Genomic DNA, 10,798 nt, shown 5'->3' on the forward strand with positions numbered 1-10,798 from the left:
ATCTAGCTCTGGGGTCCCCAGCACAGGAAGGACATGGAACTGTTGAAGTGAATACAGAGGAGGGCCACTAACATAGTTAGAGGGCTGGAGCTCCTCCCCTAAAAGGACTGCCTAAAATAACTAGGATGGTTCAGCCTGAAAAAGAGAAGGCTTTGGGGTGATCTAATTGCAGCCTTCATTACCTGAAGGGAGGCTGCAAGAAAGATGGGCAGGGAAATTTTAAAAGGGCATGTGTGACAGAACAAGGGAGAATGTTTTCAAACTGATAGAGGGTAAGTTTAGATAAGATATTCAAAAGCAGTTTCAATTGTGAGGGTGGTGAGGCACTGGAACCACCGCACGGTTGCCCATAGAGGTTGTGGGTGTCCCACCTCTGGAAGTGTTCCAGGCCAGCTTGGATGGGGCTCTGAGCAGCTTCACCTGCTGGAAGGTGTCCCTGTCCATGGTGGAGAGGTTGGAACCTTCCAAGGACCCTTCCAACCTAAACTGTTCTATGATTCTTCTGTACCAACTTTTCCAAAGAGAGCATAACATGTCTAAGTGGTACACTTTCCTACCTTTTCCATAGACAAGTTTATAAGGTCTTAGATGCAAGAAGTAATTCCATGTTCATTTTTATAAAATCTGCTGACCAGAAATAAAGATTTTGCTGCTTTTGAACACTTAGAGAACGTCTGTGAAAAACATTCAGATGTCCATATATTACCAGTGACTTCTGAGACCACAATAAGAAGAAGCTGTTATGGCTCTGAGAAACAGAAAGGATGTTTTATATAAATTTACTCTAAAATATCTTTGGAAGAGATTGCTGAAAATGATTAGGAAAAATGGAAGGAGCTCACTAGTCAGAGGGATCTTTTCCTGCTTCTCAGTAGAGGCGGCAATGACTGGCTGGAATTATTGTAGCACTGCATGGATCACTTAGATACAAAAAAGATTTTGCACTAGAAAAATTACCTTTGTGAGTTTAATGTATTTAACTATAGTATTTATGGATTAAAATTTAGTCTGCTTGTAAATGAAAAACAAAGTTGAGAGATGCATCCCAAGTCCAGGTATATTTTTTATTGAAACGGAAATTGTGTTGGAAGAGAGAAGGATGAATAGTTGTATGGGAAAATTTTTACACAAGATATGGCCTTTACCTGTGAGAAACTGAAATTTACTTTTGCATGCGTGCTGCAGGCAGCCCAGACAATTTGCCTGGCATGATGTGGAGAATGGCAACAGGTATGAAACTGTCACCCTGGAAGAGCAGGTTCTAGCAAAGTGTAAAAAAACAAGGACAATGAGGCTTGGAAATTCAGTTCATGAAGCATACTGCCCTTTTACTGGCCACCTCCTTCTTATAAGGAACAAGATGTAGGTCTCTGATGGGAAGTGCAGCATTTTTCTTGAGGACAGGAGTGCTGAGAACAGCCCTGTTCTTAGAAATGTAAGGTGTGGTTTTGCACAAAAAAAAGTTCTTTATTTATAGCTATGACATGCTGTAAAGCCACTGCTGACAAGAGACTGAACAATTCAGGAGAGGTAAACAACTTAGAAAGCACATAAAAATTGCTAAGGGACTTCACCTGGTAAAGTCAGTGGGACTTTTTGCCTGGTATGTTGATAGGTTGAAATCTCTGTAATAAGGAAAAAGTGGAAAAAAAGGGAGAAACTGTGACGTATAATTTAGGGCTTGACCTTACAGCTTCATTTGTCACTCTTTTCTGAGGACTTATTCCATGTGGTGAAGCATTATTTTTTCCTAAGTTATGTTGCCATGTTAGTTTCTTAATAGTTTTCAGCCATAAAGGTATTTAGGAACATATCTTTCCCTTGTTGAAGTAATGACCAACATTTCTCACTTATTTCAAGGGTACTTTAATCTATCTTTTCAAGGCTTTTTTAATTAAAATGAATTATTCAGTATGTGTACAGCATTTTGAAAGAACACATAGCTACGTAAGTGCGAAGTGTTATTACTATTCAACTCATTATCTTTTATCATAAAACTAGCCATGACTTAGCTGCTGTTAAGCTTCTTAGTTCTCAAGGAAAATTAACACTAGAAAATGCTTTGACTTTTTTTTTTTTTTAAACCATGGCAAATTACTACTACCACTAATTACAGTGCCGTACCCTGCAGTGATGGCAGGGTATGAACCCTAACTGAACCAATGTAGAGATCAGCTGTAGCTCCTCTTCTTTAGGAAACTGTGCTGATGAGTTGCTGTGCTGCACTTGATCATAGTGACCCTGTTTGGAAGCACGATGGACACATGAACATGATTTATCATTGCTCCATTCTTTTTACAGACACAGGACATGCAAACAGTACACCCTTGGAAAATGGCAACTATACACCTAACTTGTGTCAGTGGTCACAGGAGGTACAGGGCAGTGGAAAGTCAGAAGTGAAAGACACCCAGATTGCATTATACCTGTGCATATGTGTTTCAAGAATGGGACACTTCAGCTACTAATGCTGTCATAAGAAATTTATTTCTGTACTAGTGCATTTGAAAATCCAGGCTTTTGAGGTTTCTATGATGGACTAAATATGGCTTGCTTAAAGTTAGGTGTGTGTGTTGTGGGTTTTAAGAAAATCATCTGATTTTGTTGGGAAGAGGTAGAATTTTAGCTTTTTTCATGTGGAATTAGAATCTTACTAGCCCCCTAAAACAGGCACTCTGTCAAATTTGCCATTGAGTAATTATAGTAATAATAATTAAATATTAGTAGTTATTAATAATTAGCAATACTAATTAAATAGTAAATGTAAAAGTATACCACTAAATATGTAAATACATTTGTTTTTCTCAGTGTCTATGTACCTTATCCACGTATATTCAGAATGTTTTGGTGTAAAAACCTGACTTTTGCTGTAAGGAAACATAATTAGTGTTATTTCTACCTGTACACAGTAAAGATGAGTGCCCTGTTTTCACTTGCAATGAGACTCCATAAACAAAATCACATAAAAACTTGATAAGATTCTTGGTAATTTGAGTGTGAGAGAATAATAGATTACCGCCTAGGTAAATGGCATTATTTTGTGCCTCTTCTGCATTATTCTGATTACTCTGTTAGTAATATCTGACACACATATTTTCTCTGAAGATATTAAAATCTTTAAAGCTTTGAAAAGCTCTCTTAAGTTTCACAAAAATTTATGTTTTATATAAGTCTTTAAGTAAAAATAGGTATATTGGCAAAGCATGACAAAGGTTTTTCAGTGCCTTATTAAATGCACACAGTGAGTTGTTTGCTGACTGGGGACAGGTTGTTTGATTCTTAACCTACTGCTCCATCTTATTTACACCAGCACAATTCTTCTGATGTAAAGGGAATTACATTTAACTTTCTGAATCACTAAATTTCCTTTCAAATGCCTGTTCAAATATTGCTAGAAGGAAATGAAAACTAATGTTCCTGGATACATGCTCACTGCATTTATTGAAATGATCTGTAATGCTGAAGCTCAGAACAAGCAGCTTTCATCATCTATAAAAACATCACCTTTCCCAAGAGAAGGGAACATTTTGTCTTTCTTCAGGTTAGGAAGGCAGCATAATAGACCTCACAACAGATATTTAGGCAACTATAAAGAGCAAAATGTACTTGGAGCAAGAACATGGTGAGGGGATAAAAAGCAAAAATCCTGGACCCTGTACTTGTGTTTTTTTAGAAATTTATTTCTAAGACAAAATTTTGATTTTTTTTGTACTTGAATTGCCCCATTTTATAAACTTGCTCTTTGATGGTACTCTTAACATTAAATCATCAAAATCTTCTTTAGTTGACTTCCTGTTGTTGAACATTAGTTGTGGCAGCATCAAGTAAATAACATGAGAATCAAATGTGCTATTTTCTTTGTATTTCTGGCTGGAATGAACATTTGCCTTGATAAAAGGGATAGAGAGATATACTGAAATAAGAAAATTACAGAACCCTGAAATTCAAGTTCTGGCTTGTGGCTGCAAATGGCTGAAATTCTCTGAGGCTCTGCCACTTTCTCTATCTAATTCTTTGAAACTTTTCTAGTTAAATTGAATCTCTTCAAGGCAGGGATTTTCTATAATATACTAAATCATGGCTTAGCATAGTTGGTGTTGATAATTTAACTTAAACATCATATTTACAAATGAAATTAACAAACCATAAAGAAATGAGCATGAATCATGACCCTAATGTGGGGAACTGTGATAGGAGATGGATGGGGCAACCATGGGATTGTACAAGTGTCACAGACTTCTAGTCACAGAAACTGAAGACTGAAAGAACATGCTTTTACGAGGCATCCTAGGCCTAAATGATTTCCAAAGGAAAAAATGGTGATTGGATTAAAATTAATTAAAAACTAACAAAACTAAACAACAAAAGAACCCAAAGTGGGAATGGAAAAGTGAAATTTCACTAGAGTCAAAGCAGAAGTTTCAATAAAGCTGCCCCCTCAGTAAGCCTGAAGTCAGTGTCAGCTGAAGACTGAAAGTATTCTTATCTCTTACAAGACACAGCTCTTGAGTACATTTTACTACTCACATTGTTGAGTATCTAGCATTGTCTAGCATCCCTATTATCTGTGGAAATACAGCTCAGAAATTTGCTGGGTTTCATGTAAAAAAATGAAACACTATTGAAATAGTGGGTTTGTTTTTTTTGAGAAGTGATTGACTTGAAATATTTTCCTCTGTTCTGAAAAATACTGCCATGGGGAAAAAAGCACATAAATTTATACATATTTAACATCACTCTATAAGAAGAAGAATGGGCACTATTTGCATTATCACTTAGATTGTTTTAGGATAATAGAATAAATTTTGTCTAATGCAGCAAAGAAAATGTTCAGTATGGATAATCTTTCAAATGGAAGAAAATATAGTAGAAAACCCAGCATGGACAGATGGTCTGAGTAGTTTAGGAAAAGCTAGAGCCCTGGGCTATGGCAGACTTTGAGCAATATTGTTCACGTGTCCCATATACATTTAACAGTTTTTAATAAATCCATGAAACTGAAGGAGCCATTAAAGTAATGCCAGTCTTCAAATGGCCTGAAAGCCATTATTTATACCCTTGAATATATGAAACCAAGTTGTTGCAAGGAGTTTTGGACACCTACAATATGATTTCATTCAAAGATTTCTAGTTTCTTACAAGAATATTGAAAACATTGAAATGAAAGAAGCCTTGGCTTTCCAGCTTTGGTATAAGAAGTTCCATTTCCTCAGTTAGGGAAATTGCCCATGAACTCCTTTCTGCATCATCCAAGAACTCTTAAGTATTTTCCTTATTCCCAAGGATGAAGAGCTATGAACTCATGGACTTCCCAGAAGATGCAAACTTGTAGGATATTTTGGCTGCAAATTCTATGTTTTCTAAAAGGCATACAAATGATGGTAACAGAGTATTGACAGAACTGAGAGAAGCAAGGTTAGGTAGGAAATTAGAATCCAGCTAAAAAAATTCAGAGTTGTCTGATCTGAGACTGAGCATTGATGGTATTTGGCTACATATAGTTACTAATCTCATGCATCTAAGAGGCTATTCTTGTGAAGAAGGTCAATGGTTTGCTGGGAAAAAGGAAATGGACCATTTTCAACTGGAAAAGGTGGGGCTAGGGGGTTTTCTAGAGCTTTGAGCCAAAAAGGGACTACAGAGATGACAAAGTTTTATACATACTCTCCCCCCTGCTCCCCACAGTCATTCTGGTTTTTAGATGGGTAGGAATACATTAATATCATAACTCAATGACAGCTGCAGCTACACACTTAGCTGCCAGTATCCTCCTGCATACATGTATTTCATGTGGATAGTCATGGGAGAAGTAGAATTTAAAATTCTAGATGCATCTTTTCTGGGGAATTTGGGAGGTAATTTACAGAACCTACAAATAGATGAAGTTTTCATATTTAAGACATAAAAGTATCTTTTGTTCTTCTTGTACATTGTTCAGAATATTTGGGCTGACTAATTTTTCTTCTGACAAAGTCTTCTGATTATCCTGATTAACAAATCAGCTTTCCTGTTTTTCTTTTAAAGAAACTGCCTTATCTTTCAGGGTGGACAGGGTGTTTTGTTTTCTTCCAAAGTTAAGTCTGACTCAGCCAGGTGTGTTTTAGCATCAGCTTTGTTGAAACAGGGAGACAATTTTTGTTTTGCATAGAAATTTAGATCGTTAGTGAAGGGATGTGAGGAATTTTTGTAGTCTCAAATTTGTCACTATTATACAACCACACCCATGAGTCAATTTTTTCATTGTGCCATCATACAATGAATGCAGGCTCTTAGAAGGTGCCAGACTGACAGCTTTGAAGTTTACAGAACAGGTTTTGCAGAGGCATTAGCAGTCCCAGTTCTCCTTGTGCACTTCGATCTTTCTGAAGAGCTGCAGCTTGATTAGAAGACAACGGCAGTTACTTCCTGATGTATCTAGTTATAACTTGCCATCTCCTAGAATATTCTGTTCTTTCCTTATCTAGAAGTGACCCAATTATATTGTCTTTTTCTTCTTTAGTTCATTTAAGTACTGCTCCAGTTTGACCCCTATTGGATGAAATGACCCCTAATTGTAGCACTGCTGTGTGGACTGAGTGGGCAGTGAGTGTGAGGTCCTTTTTCTGCTTCAGGGACTTCACTCCAAATTGCTATGGAGAGCTGCTCCTGTGGACAAATTGCATTCTTCTTACCTGTACTCAGCCACACTGCAGATAAACTCAAGGAATCAGGTCTGTGGGGCACTAAATCAACAGCTTTCACAGCTGCCAGTTTCACAAAATAATCACCTCTCAATTATGCAGCATAATAGCAATGGTAGAATGACCCAAATAACACAAAACCAAGGCTTATACAAAAGGTAAATAAATTAAGCAGTAAGGATAGATTTGGTGTGCTCACATTGGAGATGCTGGTAAGCAAATTCCTGTAGAGCAGAGGAAGTTTTAAGCAGGCAGAATGAGGCTGGGCACGGTGCTCAGTTCAGATGAGGTGATGCGGTCAGGAGTGATGGAGGAAGGTAAGGCCTGGAGATCCACACCGTGGATAATCCATTCACATAACAATGCAATTGTGCAAAAAAAAAAAATAGAATTCTTTTTTTCATTAAACATAGAAAGAAAATATGCTGCTGATCCTGATCAAAAAGTATAAATAGACAGTGAATACTCAATGGCATTTTAAGTGAGGGAATTGTTGCTGAGAGATAGGGGTGATTTTTTTGTCTTTTGGCAAAGAGAAAAAAATGTGGGTTTATGAAAGGTACAAATTCTTGTTTGGCTTTAATAAACAAATTTTGCCCAGGGCTGCAAGGCTAAGCTAAACTTTTCTCTTCCCAATCTCTAGCTGTATCACTCTGCAGCTGCACAATTCTCCAGGGATAAGCTCATGGACACACTAACTAGCTCTGAAACAAAAAGCTTCATTCTTTGGTTTTGGCAGTGAAAGCAGTGAGAAGCAGCAAGACAGGCACACAGGTTGTACTGAATCCTTTGGGATGGTCTCTCCCATGAACCTCCTGGGGGTAGGACCAGAGCAGCAGCCTTGCTTGCCTGTCACTTGCTTGCCGTTCACAGCTGTGCTGCAATGAGTAAGAGTATTCAAAATAGTCTTGCTTACAGAAAATAAAGGCTGAGTATCTAAAATATCAATCAGTCTACTAAGTCTTGAAAAACAGTGTGATTGAGTGCCACAGTAGCGTACACAGGTAATTAAGCAACAAGCAAGTAAAAACCTACACAAAAAACTGTGTAAAACACACTCTCTGACATGCAGAAAGCCAGTATGGATGCACTATAAAATGAGATTAGAAGTGGTTTGAGCTGTAGTAACGCCACCTCAAATTTTCTGTGTCCAGTTACAGTTATGAAGAGAGTTGCAGTAAGCAAATTTACTAGGGACTCATGTCCTAATCTTCATGCTACTGGGGTTGAAACTGGAAAGAAACATGATGCTATGCATGGTTTTGGTTTTGATGGCACTGATTTTTATAAACATTACAGAATATGAACATCTATACCGATACTGTTGACTTTAGCCACATACAAGGTTTAGTAACAGTAAATGCTTTAATGTTGTTGGCTTTGCTCATTCCACCTTGACAAATTATGGATGATATGTTTAATTTCCCATTACTGAATCTGACTGCTCCTTAGATTACGAGAGGACTTTTATTTTCTTTTGCTGATGAAGAACTGAGGTACATTGTAGGGCTATGCCCAAATGATATAGGGAGGTATGGCAGAGCAGGTAACTGAAATGAGCTTTAGCTGAACCGTATCTCGGTTCTTTCATGTGTAAATTCAATTCTGCCTAGATCTTCCTCGTGTATCAAATTCATCCAGTTTTCCTTCAAGATGGAAGGCTTCAAGACTTCAAGGCTCTCTTAATATCTCAAGGTCTGAAACATCTAGCCTTTCTGTTTTTGTTTCGTGACCATCTGCAGGGAAATAGCAACAGACTCTTGGCTTCAAAAGTTAGATTATGCTCTACATAAATGGATTTCACAAAAGATGCAGATAGTGATTTCCCTGGTATTTTTGATATCTAAAATAAACACAGGGATCTGTTGGTTCAGTCAAGGAGAAACTTCTTGACTGAAACTACAAGAAGTAGGGTTAAGCTTTCCATCCCTGTTGAGGGTCACTGGACTCTACTGTCAAGCTGACTAGAAGCATATTGTGCCTTGCAGAGACAGGCTACTCTGAAGGCAGTAATGAGAAAAACTAAATTTTTACATTTATTTGCTCAAAATATTTATGACTTTATGGTTCTATTAGGGAGTTATCATCCATTTTTTGACTGACACAAACACCTAACACAATCTCACGCTCCCAAACACAATCTGTTGCAGTTCTGTTTAACTCTATCTGCACAGTTAGCTTTATAGGTAAGAGAGGTGACCCAGTAAATAGGAGCTACCATCTCCCACCAGTGCTCCGTGGGCTTCGTGCTCAGTTCCCAATGCACTTCAAAGCCCTGTAGCTGACTGGTCTCCAGCTGTCTTACAAACAACCTCTTCACCCATGGAGCATGCTGTGGGTAGGGGCAGTTGTTTCACAGGAACCCAGAATACATTTTGTTCCCAGGGTAAGGTCTTGCCTGGCTTTACCTCCAGGGAACAGGAAGAGCCTGAGCTGGACTGTCCTCAGAGCTGTTTGCAAACTGTTCTCAGAAACAATGGCTGATGATTCATCTGGCACTGTCATCAACAATCTCCAGGCCTGCCGTTTAACAGACCTTCCCAAAATAAAGAAAGGGGACCTTCCCAGACAGAATCATGTATTTTTTAGTGGTGAATCTACAGAGGAGTAGCTTAGGCTTAAGAGTGCTTGTAATCAAGTGATTACATATGCTTGCCCGAGGTCAGACAGTAAGCGAGTTTAGCAGCTCTGGGGACCCTTGTTCCTGTCTTGTGCTCACATAACATGAGCACACTGACTCATCCATGTGTGGGGATATATAAATGCCTTCTTATAACGTGTTTTTGCAAGTTTTAGTAATAAAGCCAGATCTGTGAGTCTGCAATCCTTCTATGGCAACAGAACAATGTCATCACCAACATTTGACTTAAAAAGTAGTTTGAAAAATAAATTCTTTTCTTATGTTTGTTTGTTTGTTTATGCTAGTAATGCAGAAGGTCGATGGTTTAATGTGTGTAACCTTTTAAAGTTTTTTCTATGAGTAAACATTTGCTGGAAGATATCCTGTCTGAGTGATGTCTTTTGAGAATGCCTAAAGTTAAGCTACCTAAACAAACTTTTCTTTAGTGAGAACAAGACAAGACATGGGGTGCCTTTTCTAGAAGTGTACATCCTAGCATAATGACAGGCCAGGTGATATTACAATGTCTGAAAATTAAAGACCCCAGAGTAAGGAAGATGGTGTTTACCTTCCGCATTTGCTAGAAGAGAAAAGACAGTGATGACTGATGAAGACTAAGATATATTAATGAATTAAGTTTGTGCTCCTCATCAAGGATGTGAGTTGACAGAAACTAGATATCATGCTGGCATCTCTGGGAATGAAATGTATCTGGTGAAGAGAGCCTAATAAGTATATAGTGAAGACATCCACTAAAACCCAAACTTATGGATATCTGCAACAGGAAATTAGTGAAATTTTACCTAAGGGATTTAGAACCATTTAAAAAAACCCCAAACAAATGTGTGTACTGTAGCTCCCCAAAAAATCATGTGAGAAGAGGACTAAGTATTGGACTAAAAAGGTGAAACAAAGAAGTGCAAATGAACAAAAAACCTTCAGCATGGGGCTGAAGGGGATCCTTGCAGTTGTTAAAGTATCAATGGCTCTGCCATAGGAAACTTCTGTTTTTTCTTACAAGCTTTTAACCAAAAGCTAGTTACCATAATATTAAATAGGAGTATTAAAGTCCTTGAAGTTCAGTTGATTTAACAGCATTTAAGGCTGAAGCATATATTTTTTAGGCAGGGAAGTTTAGCTTCAAAAACACAAATCCATAAAAAACTTATTTTCTCTCTTTCTTATCTCCTTCTCTTACACATCAGTAGATTAAGTCAGTTATAGGTGTTCACTTACATTACCAAGAAAACAACAAAAGGTATTTAAACACTAAACATATACTTCAGGCAGGTGGGAGAAAAATGTTACAGAAATATGCCCTTTCTTAGGATGCATCAACTCAGAGGACCTTCCTATAAAAGAAAAAAAAGGACAAAAAAAAAAAAAAATCCAACCAGGAGAAAAAACCTATTGATAACAGAAGTCTGTTGCTGTGTCACCTTCCATGTTACATGAAAATACTTGCTCCAAAATTTGCAAGAACATTCAGAAACATATT

The sequence above is a fragment of the Lonchura striata genome, chromosome 6, assembly GCF_046129695.1.
Source record: "Lonchura striata isolate bLonStr1 chromosome 6, bLonStr1.mat, whole genome shotgun sequence".
Classification (NCBI taxonomy): Eukaryota; Metazoa; Chordata; class Aves; order Passeriformes; family Estrildidae; genus Lonchura; species Lonchura striata.